The sequence below is a fragment of the Euphorbia lathyris genome, chromosome 8 (genome assembly GCF_963576675.1).
Source record: "Euphorbia lathyris chromosome 8, ddEupLath1.1, whole genome shotgun sequence".
Lineage (NCBI taxonomy): Eukaryota > Viridiplantae > Streptophyta > Magnoliopsida > Malpighiales > Euphorbiaceae > Euphorbia > Euphorbia lathyris.
This window is the reverse complement of record NC_088917.1, coordinates 79,577,358-79,593,110: the sequence shown is the minus strand read 5'-3', so window position 1 is coordinate 79,593,110 and position 15,753 is coordinate 79,577,358.

Below are 15,753 nucleotides of genomic sequence, written 5' to 3'. Positions count from 1 at the left end.
GGCAGGAAAAGTCGCTCTCCGGTAAGAGGTGAAATGTGGGGTCCGCTGCCCATTTTTAACCAATTACAAGTGGACATGTGGCGACCAGAATGAAAAAGATGAAAAGTGTTTAGTTCAGACGCGGTTTTTGTTTTTTAATGGTAATATAGTGGGCAATTTTATTTGAAAAAAAAAAAGTTACAAATTAGAGTATAGATATTATGGGTGAGTGAATTTAGCATCAATGTATAAAATAACGTTATAGCACACGACTAATCACATAACAAGTAAACGTACATTCACACTCACGCATGACGTTGTCATTAGCAGAACCACACGTGCAGCTATTGTAACCGTTTTTTATTAACAGCAAGTTCAAACCATTTACTGACTGTCACGTGGATCTCAACTTTCATTTCGGACACACAATGTTATCCTACTATAAATATAAGGTCAGTTCGTCCTTTTTGCTCATATAAGTTTCATATTACTCATTATATTTCTCTCATTGGCTTAGGCATAGGAGTTGAGTTGTCGATTCTCGGCTCCACTTTAATCATTTTTCTGTCTTATTTCATGAATCTAAAGGGTTCGAGCAAGCTCAACTTAGATTATATCACATCAAATGGATGTGGTGAGCTTGGATCGTTATGACTCAGTTGAATAGCTTTATGATTCCTGCATCATCCAACATCCATTCGACATCAACTCAACTACCAAGGAATGAATCTCTTGTTGACACAAATGAAAAGCCCTAGAACCTTCATAGCTTACATCGGAATTTGACCAGCGAATATAAGTCTGTTGGGCTCTTTGGATTTAGAACAAAGGAAGTTTATGGATGAAATCACTAAACAACTCATCTACAACGTGGGGTCGGTCTAAGAGTCAATGAACGTTCTTAGAGTCGAATACACAATGGAGGTGGTAGCTATTAGAGCATAACTGGAAGAGGCAAGGGAACCTAACAAATGCCTTGACATACATGATATGCATGCTTTACCGAACACCACATAATCTGAACTTATCCATGAAACAAGGATTTGTCCTTCGATTCCCAGCAAGACGGGACAAGGGGTAGATCTAAGGGACGAAAATCCAACCTATATCACCGCATATGTCATCCTTCCAAGAAACCACCTCACAAACATCGTCATTACTCTGACGAATCCAGATCTTCTAAGTGTAAGAGGAATGTCTGGTAGAACTCCGCTAAATCTTTACAGAGATCGGAATGAGAATCACCTCGAAGCTTTGGGTCAAAGATTTAAAGGATCAAAGGGCTAGAGATGGTGAGGCTCCTTTTGTCAATGATGAAATGTACAAACTTATTCATAAGGAGATCTAGAATGACATGGTGGATGTTGGCATCGATTCTAGGATTCCCAAAATAATGGAAACTAACTCACCACTCTATGCAGATATTTTTGATTGGGCCCATTTATAAGGGATTCAAATATCCATTGTTGAATTATTATAATAGACTGACAGATCCCACCCTCCACATAAAAAAATTTGGCAGATCTTTAAAGACTACGACAACCACGAATGCTCTCATGTGCAGGATATTTCCTATCACACTCAAGGAATTCGTGGCATATTGATACGAGCAACTCTTGCCCAGATTGATTCAGAATTTCAACAATATGGCATTTGAATTGTCGAACAGTTCATTACATTTATACCGAATAGTATAACAATGCAAGAGTTGAACTATTTGGTATAGGAGACTCGTGAAGATCTTTGAGAATAGGTTGAAAGTTCTAAAAGACAATAATTCAAATTCGGTAACTAAATATGGACGAAGTCATTAATGTTATGGCCTCAAATTATAGAATCAAAGATTAATAAAAAAAACAATTGCCAATTAATCGACACAAAGAATTGCCAAATCCTCCGAGCTTCGATACAATCCCGAAGGAGATGTAGCAGGTCCTCCCGATCGCCACAAATTAGACATTTATCGTCTATGCTCAAATGGCGTTTAAGTCGATTAGCATTCATCAAGGCTGCCTCATGTCCGACTATCCACATAAAGTATCGAATCCTCTCAGTCACATCGATACCCCATAATACCTTCCAATCCGAACTAGTCCAGACTTGTCGATCCGCACCTGCTTGAGCATTTTGGATCTTATAAGCTGTCCTGATCGAGAACATACCTGACTCCATCGGCTTCCACGTCCAACTGTCTCTAGCCTCCTCATTACGAATCAGGGACACCACTGCTAGTTGGTGCAGCACCTCATCCGGCAAACAAAGTCTGAGCCGCTCCTAATCACAACCTCGATCCTCCAACCAATACTCCTCAACTTTCTTCATTCGGTCTTCCTCACTGATCAGGCTAAGGGCGGCTTCACTCAGACACAACTTCCCTAACCAATTATCATTCCAGAATTCCGTTTCACTCCCATTTTTTACCAGTCTTTTCAACCCCTGTTTGAGAACCATCGCCCCTTGGGTGACACTTCGCCAAACGCCACTATGTGGATTCTTCTTCCTGAACATATCAACACCATGTCGACCACCCCCATATATTCCGTTAAGTACTTTAACCCAAAAACATTCAGGTTCCATTATCATTCTCCAGCTTAATTTAGCCACATTTGCAAGATTAGCTTTGCGTGATTGTCTCACACCCAAACCCTCGCTTCCCCACGACCGGCTCACTAAGTCCCAATTGATAAGATGGACTTTCCGCCCTCCCTTCGAGCTGCCCTAGATAAAGTTTTTGTTAATTCTGTCCAGTGTTTTACGGACACCTGCCGGTAGCACCACAGTTTGCATGGTATAATTGGGGAGAGCCAACAACACAGATTTTACCAAAGTGGTTATTCCTACCATGGATAAGCATCTTTCCTTCCATCCCGCAAGCTGATTCCTCTCCCTTTCAATCACGGGTTCGTAGGATCGCCTACTCAACCTCTCATGAGCCAACTGAATCCCAAGATATCTCCCCAAGTTTGTAGTACTCTTAATCCCTAACACTCACGTGATTTCCTCCTGAGTTGCAGTGCTCACGTGCATAGAGAAGAACCAATAAGATTTATCAAGGCTTACTTTCTGACCCGAACCATCACATAAATGACTCAGGACCCTGTTAATTGTATTTGCTTGATTCACTAAAGCCCCCGTCATCAAAATGATGTCATCTGCAAAGAAACAATGAGATTCAGGGCCCGTTTTTTAGATAAAGTGACAGGCTTCCATTCTCCTGTTCCCACCACATCCATGATTAGGTGGCTAAGCCGTTCCAGGCATAAAATAAAAAGATACGGGGACAGCGGGTCCTCTTGTCTCAGACCACGAGTCGGTTGAAAGTCTTCCCCTTTTTCTCCATTTCAAAGAACATGCATAAACGGGGATGTAACACAATTCATAATCACAACAACCAAATTATCAAGTAGCCCCAGACTCACGAAAGTGTCTTTCAAAAAGTTCCAATTGATGCAGTCATACGCCTTCTTTAGATCAAACTTCAGAAGCATCTGTTTTTTCTTATTTTTAGCCCGCTGAAAGGACAAAATCGTTTCCTGGATAAGCACGATGTTATCTGATATCTGCCTCCCCGGGACGAAACTACTCTACATCAGCCCCACCACATGAGCTAGGATGGACTTCAGCCTATTCACAATGCATTTGGTAATAAGCTTGTACCTGACATTGCAGAGGCTAATAGGTCTGAATTGGGATAGATTTTTCGGCTCTTTATCTTCGGAATCATCGAGATAAAAGTAGTATTTATGCTATCCTCCAACTCTCTCGAATTCAGCCCCTTCAAAATGCCAGTGCCCGTACAGTCTCCCACCGTTTCCCATAACTTTTGGAAGAAACCGGCTTGAAAGTCATCAGGCCCGGGAGCTTTCCATGGAGCCATGCCCCGTAGGGCCACTTTTACATCCTCCATTTGAAAAGTTCTGAGCAGATCCACATAGTCAGACCGACTAATCTCAAGAAAGCCATGCTCATAAATAATAGGGATTCGGATCGGAAGTTCCTCACGATACAGCTCATTAAAGAAATTACCTGCCATAATCCGCAAGCGCCCTTCATCACAAATCCAAGTTCCATCAATGTCACAAAGGCCAATTTTCCAGTTGCGTCTGTTTCTAATTACTGTAGAAAGATGAAATTTTTTTGTGTTCCTGTCTCCTTCTTTCAACCACTGAACCCTTGACCTCTGAGCCCAGTATATTTCTTCTTATTTCAAAACAAGATCAAGTTCCCTTCTGACTTTGTTCTCAAGCTTCAGAAGACCATTTGTGCACCTTAGTGCCAGCTGTCTTTGGATGCCTCCCAGTCTGGCATATGCATGTTTTTTCCATCTGACTATACTTCCAAATTCATCACGATTCCAAATCTTCAATCGATCAGACATATCGCTGAGCGCATTTCCGAGTTGAGTCGTCCCGTTCCAATTTTGAATAATTATCTCTCTAAATGAAGCATCCTCCAACCAGGCCACCATGAACCGGAACAAACTCTCTTATTTCTTCGTATCATAGAGAAAATCCACTAAAATCGGTGTATAGTCCGATTGAATCCTTTGCAGGTGTCTAACAACTGAAATAAGGAACCAGAGACGCCAATCAGCAGAACAAAATCCTCTATCAAGCCTGCAAGTTATTCTAGTTCTTGGCGAAGAACCCCTGTACCATGTGAATTTTGGCCCAACATGTTGGGGTTTAGTGTCCTATAGACAATTGTTCTAGGATATAAACTTAATGCGAATGAAGTGTTCTTTACATCATTTGTTTTAATAAGATATGGTTTCATAACTATATAAAGGCAACCTCTTTTAAGAACTAAATAAGTCTAATAAAAGGAAATCCCTAAGTTTGTTTAAAGTGATTATAAAGTGTTCATACAAGCATGAAGTGAGACGAAACTTTATAATAAACTAATAAACTTAAAACCACCCCAAGTCAAGTAATATGTTTAGAAATAGGATTGACATATCACTATTGAGACTTGCATGTAATAATGTCTTCTGTCGAGACAGAGAGCTGATCTCACAAGCTTCAGATATGCAGATATCTGGACAGTTACATGGATCCAATGAAAAAGAGTTCATTAGGATTGGGGACCCGGCTTGAGATAACAAGATTGGTAGATTTATCCTTGTCACCTGTTCATCTCATTGGTATTAATAGGTATAAGTAATCCTCAGACTCAAAGGAATGTTAATTAGTGATTCTGGATTATGGAATGTGATGCTTTGATCCTGTTGTAACACGATCCATAACAGAGATGACTCTGGGGTGTGAACGGCAGACGTTGGGTATCACAGAAAGTAATTGCAGGATAGTTATACATTGGATTGAGCATTTGTCACTCCCGATAAATGGGAGATACGTCTAAGGATCGCTTGTGGAAGACTTGACTCTAAATCCTTGCAAGGTGATAGCTTAAGACTTGAAATACAAATTTCACTTAACCTATCTAATTGGAGTTAACTCGGCCTGTACAAGTAAAACGAACGTCTCGCTATATGTGACTTGACATTATCCATAGTCATAAGATTCAGTTCAAGGATGTATTTGATAAAGGGTCGAATTATACTGTAACTAATACGGAAAGGTCAACGACAGAATCAACCTGTCTTCTTATAGCTCTGGGGGAATGTTTCGGATTTGCTAATCACATTTCGCGTACTCATTCCGTTATGCAAAGATTAAATATAATTCTGAGAAAATTAATTTAATAGTTACATACGTCTAGAAGCAATAAGAACCTAATGGGTCACACATAAGACTTGGAGCCCAAAAGAGAAACAGATGTTAATTAATTGATAGAAGCCCAACTGAGTCCACTAAGGCCCAGTAAATATGGGGGCGATTTATGTATAGTAAATACATAAATAAATTAATTTGATTTTTAACAATTCTAATTAGATTATGATTGTGAATTAAATTAATTAAAGGATAAATAAGTTAGGAGGCTTAATGAGATTAAATTGCTCCTATTATTATCCTAAAAGGTTACTATTATTATCTTTATATTTAGATATAATTATAGATAATAAATAAATACCCCCCTATATGTAAATTTCGGCCAACACAGTGTCTACCAAAGAGAAGAATTTCGACCCCCTTGTTGAGGACGAGATTATTAACCGCTTCCTTCCGTTTCAATTGATTATCAATCTCTTTCTCTATTCCTTGATCTTGTGTTGATTAATTAGAGGCAGTCTATTCTTGATTGCTATCATACGGTTGAATTCTAACTTGGTTTTGAATTGTGTTTTTGTCTTGTGCTCGGGAACTCGAAGTAAGAGTTGTGGACACTTCGATTGCAACGGTAGATAGAACATCAAAAGGTATTTCCTTCTATCCCTCTTTATATGAAATAACGATTAACGTATCTTGGGTTAATGGAAAAAGGTTAAAAAATTTATATTTCCGCTGCCAAACGTTTGCCTATTTTCCTTCACAACAAAGCCCAAATCCACCGAATTTAGAGTATTTATCCAAGAGGCAAACTGACCACACCTATTCAGAGTCCTAGCCGAGCCTCCGTGCTTCTCGTTACTCTCATTGGTGCAGTTAAAATCTCCATAAATTAGCCAGGGTCCCGTCACCCTATCCTTCAAAGCCTCCATGTCCTTAAAGGACTTCCTCTTGTGCACCATTTGCGGTCTAACATAAACAGCAGTGAAATCAAAGCAATAATTTTTCCATTCTCCCCCTTTAAATGCAACAGAGCAATGCAAAAACTGATAGTTTTTCTCCTTCACTATAACCTGGACCTGCATATCATCCCAAAAGACCCAAACCCCTCAACTGAAACCTTATGCTTCAATAATCTCACATTTCAGAAAACCAATACTCTTACCAATTACAGGCGCCTACTTCCAGGAATCCGAGTTTCCAGCAGACAAATAATGTTTGGCTTCTGAACCTTCACCATGTGCCTTAAAGTTCTCTGAAAAGCGATGCCATCGGCACCAAAACAGTTCCAAGTGATAATCTTCAAAACAAACATAAATATAAAAACGATAGCCAACTGGCAATTCAATTCACCCCAAACTCAGGAGGCTGACCCTCCATGATGTTATCCCTTATCAGACCTTACACAATAGATTTGTCCCTCAACTTCTATAACAGCCTGTCGTTCCCTTTCAGCACTATATTATCCGGCCGACTGTTTGTGTTTAATTCGCTCAGGATCATTCTGGTATCTGGTTCCAGGCGGTTCCTCTTTCCTCTCCCCGTAAATACCCCAGTAGCACTCCCTCCATGTAGCCCTTCACCATTCCTATTCTGTCCCGACTCCACCTCCATAACATCAAAATTCAGATTAGCGAACCTGTTGGGATGCAGGATAGTCCCTTGCTCCTTATTCTCCTTGTTTTGGCTCACTGGCTTTACCGCGGACCCTTTCCCTTATGTTTCTAAGTAGGGATGGCAACGGGTAGTGTACCCGCGGGTACCCGGCACTATCCGACCCTAATAGGACTACCCGTACCCTGTATAAAAGGGTATGGGAAGGGTATGAGATCAAAATAATTACCCGTTAGGGTAATGGGACGGGTATGGGAATACCCCCTAGGGTACCCGGTACCCGTTACCCGTCATAATTCTTTTATATATTAAAAAAATTATTGTTTTTTAGATGTAATATTTGAGATTTTAAACCCAATCTTTTGTTTTTCAACCATTGAGTGATACCACTAAGCTACTTATTCTTATTGATTAAGGTTCAATTTGTTCAATTTTTAGATAAATGATTTATTAAAATTATACTTTATTAAATTTGTAATATTTTTTATTTTATTTATTGATTTTTAACCGGTAAGGGTACCCGTGGGTACCCGCGAATTAAATGGGAAGGGTATGGGATGCAAAAATATACCCGTTAGGGTAATGGGACGGGTACGGATAATTAAAAAATAAACGGGTAAGGGTTTGGGATTGGCACTACCCGTGGGTACCCTACCCGTTGCCATCCCTATTTCTGAGCAGCACTGGCACCTGCTTTTGGGGCTTCATTATTCTCTCTTTGAGTCCCACTAAAGGCTTTGAATCCTCTTGTGCTTGTACTAGCGTCTGTAGTGATCGAAGGAGCTGCAAAGGGATTCATTTGAACTTGTTTCCAGCCCTCTTGCCCCTCCTTACTAACAATACTCTTCCCATTGCTACGCGCTTGATACTTCCTTCTAGGCACAAGCATCCAAGGCCCGTACACCTCCGAATTGGTGCTCGGGGTATCTAGAATAATCTCATTTGTCCCCCGCAAACCAGAGTCATGATCAATATTAGCCTCCACATAATTAGCCTCTCCTACCACCATGTCGCAAGGCTCTCGAGGAATTTTTGCCGCAACAGCACTAGGCCAGCAACACTTGTTTCTGAAATGCCCGTATCTACCACAGTTGGTGCAAGCCGTATGTAATCCTTCATACTCAACCCGCTGAACCTCCCCATCTAATTCAAACTGAGCGATCAACGGTTTTAGCAAATCAATTTCAACACAAACTCTTGCAAACCGTCCCCTGGCTTTCTTTGCTGTATTCTCATCGACCCTTATCGGCTTACCAATGGTTGTTGCGATGCCCATTAAGACATCCTCATCATAGAACAATAGCGGGAGGTTAGGGAAACGAACCCATACCATTGATTTCTCCACGCTAGCTTTTGAGGGGCTAAACGTGGCCGACCATGTTCGGACCATAAGGTAGTGACCTTGGACTAACCAGGGTCCATCGTTGATAACATGGCTTCTGTCTAATTCGTTATCAAATTGCACAAGGTGGAAGCCCTCTCCCAAATCCATCATGCTTACCCCAGTAATTGGCTTCCAGAGCTCCATCATCCGTCTTTACAAGGCCATATAACCCACATTCCTTCCTAGAAGCTTAATAACAAGAGCATTCTCCCACCAATTTCTTATTCAACTCAGCATCAATGGTGACTTTTGGGAATAGGGGTTCTGTTTCATCGAAATTGATCTGTATCAAACCAGCGGCACGAAGGTCGGTTCTGGGTTTAGACGTCTTAATACCGGAGGACGCAGCCGCGATATCCTTCCAATAGAGTCTATACGGTGGCGGGATGGTGGGCGTCGGGGGGGATCGAGGAGGGGGTGCGGTGTTCCAACGGATTTTGGCCTAGGGCAGCTACAGCTGCAGGAGAGATCGACATGTTTTATTTCTTTTTTTTTATAATTATACTTTTAAGATTGACGCTAATCGCTAATCACTTTTAATTTTGAAAATTTGACAAATTTCCGGTTATCATTAACACAACACTTTACAGAGTCATAAATTTCATTATCTCATTGTTATTTATATGTGGTATGGATCACTTATCATAAATAAATCGTAATTTTTTATTATGAAACTAAAAATTTTCTAATATGCGAGATATAATTATATTATTAATATGCGAGATATAATTATATTATTTATGATGTTATAGTTAAAATTGGTTCAACTCGCAAATGTTGGGAATATAATCGTACTCTTTATAACGTGAAAGCTAAAATTACTCTTACCTATAAAAATAATAATTTCATCTCATTTTTTTAATGTTTTTTATAAAATGATGGATTTGAATCCACAACCTCTTACCTTTTAACATTATTATCTATAATGTTATCAAGGCCAGAGCCGGCTCAGGGCTCGGGGGAGGAGGGGAGAGGGGGAGCTCCCCCGACCACCGGCTCTGCTCTTGAGTACTGATCGATTTGTCCCTTGTAGGCCACCAGCTCCGTCATTGAGTATTGATCGATTTGTCCCCTGAAGCCCCCCTAAAATTAATATATATAGACTCTATATAGTACTATTTAAATGTTTAAAAGTAGATGAGATAGTTAAGAATGCATATTTCTATTTGAGAGATTCTATGTTCAACTCTCTTATTTTGTTTGGAAAGTTTTTATTTATTTTAACTTTATTTTTCAATAATTATAAAAACATGTTACCATTATTAATTAATTTAAATGGACTTTTTATTTTGATAATACTTTTGAATTCATTTTTATTATATTTTTACCATTAAAAAAAGTAAACATATTTAATTTTCTATTAGTTCAATACTAGTTTCTAAAAAATGATAATATTTTTATAGTTTTAACACGTTTGAAGCTATTTTTTTTACCAAGTCCTGATGGGCTGGATTTTGAAAATTTACCGCCAACCGTGCGGTTAAAATTAACCCCCAAGTCTAAATTCCTGCTTCGCCACTGAATGTTATGGTTTTTTATTGAAAGCGGGAGACAAAGGAAGAAGACCCAGAAATCCCAACAAGGTTGACATCACCTAAATCTCCAAACTCGAATATATTAGAAGATAGAAAAAGTCACAAAAAATCAATAGAGTGAAAGAAACAACCCACAAACTAAGCGAACCGATATAAGACTCGGCTGTTAAAATTGTCCCAGAGAAAGCTAGAACAAAAAATCGAAAAAGAGTCCCACCACATAGCATCAGAGCAAGTCCTACCAAAGTTTGCCAGGGCGTTAGCAACCTGATTCCCTTCGCGGTAGACATGCGAAACCGCAAAATGCATTCCAGAAATCATATGTCGACACTCGATCCAATGCTGACGTAATTCTCAAGGAACCGTGATACCCGTGTCACGAAGAAGAACAACCACATACCTGGAATCACTCTCCAACCAAAGACACCGCCAACCTAGGTTGAAAGCCGTACGGATCACGTAAAGGGCAGTATAAAGCTCCGCAACGTGCACCAAACGACAATTTTATGACATGTGAGGTAACTCTTACCTATCAAAAAATTAGTTTCAATCTACAACTCCACATCTGTACCAACCAAGTGAAATATTTTTCACCTGATTAACAAAACATAATTTTAAAATTCAACAAGTTCATTAAAGTTTAATTCTTATTATCAACTCAACATTATTATTTGTCAGACAAAGTGAAATAATGTTGGTATGGGATGGATATAGTCTAATTTGAACGTTACTCTTTTATACTATTTGCAGTATTATTGGATACTTTATTTTATTTAAAAATCAAATAATAATATTTCATAAAAAAAACGAGAAATAAAAAAATAATAAAAAAATAAAAAGAGCAGCTTATAATCAATATCATGGATAAAAATACAATATTAGTGTTTTAGGCTTTAGATTTAGGTTTGTTGGCTCAACTTAACCAACATGAACTTGGCCTTCCTCTGTTACGAGTGTTGAATGTATAGTTTGATATACGAGAATATTATGGAGATAGAGAGAGATAAGTAATAACACAATATTGATTTGAATCACCTTAATGATTCTGGCTCAGATGCCTTGTATTTATAGTGAGCCAATAGTAGTTTGTATAGGAATACAATACACAAGTATAATCGTATTGAAACTCTACCTAGCTAGGGATATAGACAAATTGAAACTCTAACTAGATAAGAATCTATTTACAGAGATAATAGGAATATTATCTCTAACACCCCCCCTCAAGCCGATGGCGGGCACGAACAAAGAGGCGAGAGCGTAGCATCGTGAAGCGAGCCGGAGCTAGCGGCTTGGTGAGTATGTCTACAACCTGATCATCAGTTGGAATAAATCTGACACTGAGAAATCCTTTGTGAACTTGTTCACGAACAAAATGATAATCTAGCTCAATGTGCTTCGTACGTGCATGAAAAACTGGATTTGAAGTGAGATAAATTGCTCCAACATTATCACACCATAACTGAACCGGAGTGGGTAACGGAAAGCCCAAATCTAAGAGAAGTGATTTGAACCATAGGAGTTCTGTCGTGGCATTCGCCACTGCCTTGTATTCACTTTCTGTGGAGGATCTGGCTATTATGGGTTGCTTGCGGGTCTACCACGATACAATGCTGGATCCAAGATAGACACAGAAGGCACCCGTGGATCTTCGATCATCAGGACACCCTCCCCAATCTCTATCTGAGTAACAATGGATGTGCTCTATCGGTTTGATGGACATGACTATCCTAAAGTCTGATGTTCCCTGAATGTACCGTAAGACCCTCTTGACTCCTTTCCAGTGCTCATCAGTCGGACAGTGCAAGAACTGACATAATTTGTTAACTGCAAATGCAATGTCAGGACGAGTGAATGTTAAGTATTGGAGTGCTCCCACAATGCTTCGATATTCAACTCCAGAGGTTAAACTGATGCCTAGCTCTTTTGAAAGTGTTGGCGTGGTGGCCATGGGAGTCAGTGTAGGCTTGGAGTCAATCATCTTCACTCTGTCTAGAATGTCAGCCACATACTTGGCCTGACACATGTGAATGCCATCCTTCTCATATCTTATCTCAATTCCGAGAAAGTATTATGCCTTACCAAGATTGTGAATGGGAAACTCATGTTCAATAGCTGTAATTGTGTTGGTGATGTGTGCAGGGTGGTTACCTGTTATGAGTATATCATCAACATAGCACAAAATATAAGTCTTTTCAGTGCTTGTGCGTCTGATAAACAGAGAATTGTCAGCCTGTGACATCTTGTGCCCAAGTGAGAGGAGGAATGTTCGAAGGCGTGTGAACCATTCTCGCGGTGCTTGCTTTAATCCATAAAGACTCTTTTTGAGAAGACAGACATGATCCGATCGGTCACTATCCCGAAAGCCCTGCGGTTGTTCCATATAGATTGTTTCTGATAAGTTTCCATGAAGGAATGTATTAGAGATGTCCAGTTGATTGATGAACCAGTTGTTTGCTGCTGCAATGGCAAAGACAGACCGAATGGTTGTAGCCTTGATTACTGGACTAAATGTTTCTTTGTAGTTAATCCCAGCTTTCTGAGTAAATCCCCGTGCTACTAAACGAGCTTTATGTCGATCAATGGTTCCATCAGACTTCTTCTTTGTACGAAAGAGCCACCTAGAGGTGATGACATGCTGATCATGTGGTTTTGGTACGAGTTGCCAGGTGCCATTGTCTAGAAGAGCTTGAATCTCGTTAGACATTATCGTGCGCCATTCGGGTTGTTTGTTGGCTTTGCTGAAGCATGTGGGGTCCACTGTGCCATTTGGATGTGTAGCTAGAAGCCCCTCAAACCGTCCCCTTGAGTAAAGAGACGACTGTCGAAGCTGCATATAATGTTGACGTGGACCAATCAGTGATGCATTGCGAGGTCTAGGCCTTGCAGTTGGAACAGGAGCAGGTGGTGCAGTTTCATGAGGAGGAGACTGTGTTTGTGGCATGGCGTTCTCTTCATGAGGTACTGCATTCGGTATCTCCAGTGTGGTGATGTTCACATAACCAACCGGTGTGGTGAGATCATTCTGAGAAACAAGTGTTGATGCAGCTGCGACTACTGGTGACAAACATTGACGTGGAGCTAGTGGAGCAGTGTTTGTGGCTTCAGAGTCAGGGGGAATAATTGGGGTACCAGGATGAGGTCCATAGTGGACAGGTGTGATTGGTTGGGAACATGGAACTAAGTTAAGAGGAGATAATATAGGAGCGAGATTAGAGAAATTACCTAGATACGGGCCGAGTAAAGATGGTAGTTGACAAGATGTGCTTACCCCCAAGTTGCTAGATGAAGGTGATGATGCAGTGACTGCTGATGCAGGAAATACTTCTTCATTGTGCTGTACAAATTTGCAAATGTATATGCATCCGGTGGCATACTCAAGACAAATATCCCCAGAATGATTTTCCGATGGACCAAGGTAGACACATAACTTGGAACGAAAATCAAATTTGTGCTGGTTGTATGGACGAAGAAGAGGGTAGATACCACTGCCAAAGATGCGTAATGCCTTATAGGCAGGCTGTTTCTTGTAGAACAAGAAATAGGGTGAATTGTTGTCCAGTATTTTGGTGGGTAAGTAGTTGATTAACCTAATGTTGTGGATCATGGCATAGTTCTAGAATTTTAGAGGTAAAGATGTATTGGCTAACAAAGTAAGGCAAGTGTCAACGACATGTCTAATTTTTCTCTCAGCTATACCATTTTGTGCATGAGTGTGAGGGCACGCAATTTTGTGTATAATGCCATGTCGTTTGAAAAAAGGTTGTAGTTTTTGAAATTCTCCCCCAAGATCTGAGTAAATATTCTTAACCCTTGCACTATACTGATTAGAGATCATGACATAAAAATCACAAAAGGTTGAGAAAACATCACTCTTGTTCTTTAAACAGAAAACCCATCCAAATCTACTGAATTCATCAATGATTATTAAAAAATAACGGTGACCAAGACAAGAAACAACTGGAGCTGGTCCCCAAACATCCAGATGTAAGTTTTCAAAAATAAATGTGCTAGAGTGACTAATAGAGGGTAAAGAGCTTCTAGCAAGTTTGCCTAATGGACAAAAAGAACAATTGCTAACTGATTTTGAAGAGGATAGATTGTTTCCTTTGAAAACTGTGCTGACTGTCTGATTCTGACAATGTCCAAGCTGTGCATGCCACCTTTCAAAATACACCTTCTCTCCTACTAGCGCCTCCTTCAGGGTGGGTGTAAGCACATAAAGCCCATCTTTACTTGGGCCCCGTAACAGGATTTCCCCAGTTGTTTGGTCCTTCACAAGAAAATGGTTAGGCCAAAATTCAAAAAAATATGAATTGTCACGGGTAAATTTTTGAACAGATAGTAAAGATTTGGTAAGCTAGGGAACAAGTAAGGCATCATTAATTTTCAAATTATTGATATTTGAATTTCCAAAGTGAGAAATTTGCAATCCTTGACCATTGCCAAACTGAACCGTGTCATATCCTGGATATGGATGCATGTGATGAAGTTGAGCCGGATTTTTCGTCATGTGATTTGTTACTCCTGTGTCAGGATACCACGGCTGATTAGGACCCATGAATGGATTTGGTGGTTGTTGCCACGCCATGTGTGCTTGTGGTCTAGGATTGTAGTTTGATCTTGAATTGTTCTTTGGTCTTTTGCACTTATCAGCCCAGTGGCTTGGATCACCACAGTTGTAGCACTTGCCACTTCTTCTCTTCTTTGAATTCTGCTTCTTTGATTGATTTGTTTCCATTGTGGATACATTAGCCTCCCGGTGTGCTGATAGACCATCGGGTTGAAGCAGAGTAGTCTTTCTGGTTGATTGGATTATGCCTTCAACGGTTTTCAAACTGTGCAAGATCTCCTGATAGTTGATGTTTGTACCGCGCTGAGTGACAAGATTCTGGATGGTAGAGCGATACTCTTCTCCCAAACTCTTGTAAAGAACTGACAGTAGTAAGTGTCGAGGGTAAGGGTTCCCCGAGGCAACCAGATCATCAAGAATGGTCTTTACTTTTTGCATATACGCAGTAACTGACATCCCCCCTTGCTCAAGTTCATGCAGTTCAACTCCCATCTGAAACTGCTTACTTCCTGTAATAAGCCTGTAGGCATCTTCCAACGCTAGCCAAATATCATGTGAATATTTGAGATAAGCAATATCAGGAAACACCTCTTCGGTGATGGAATTTAGGAGCAAAGTCCTAACCACATTTTCTACATCATCCCATTGGGAAAAAGATGGATTTATGATTAAATTCGCAGCCGATGTCACAAAACTTGTTCTAGAAATAAATTGGGGTGGAGGAGGTGTCAAACTAAGAATATGGGAAAGAAGATGGTAGGTTTGAAGGGTAGATTCCATCGACATTCTCCATGCTTTGTAGTTGTGAGGGGTTAATTTGATGTTAATGGTGATATTTGTGGGTGGTTGTCTTGGTTGATTGACATGGGTAGAAACAGGTTCTGGATGGACAGAATTTGGTAAAATAGTGGTATTTGAGGGAGGAATAAAATTAGGTCGAAAATTATTTGAAGGTGCATCGATAGTATTGTGATACGAATTTGAGAAAAAAGATGGAGCTGG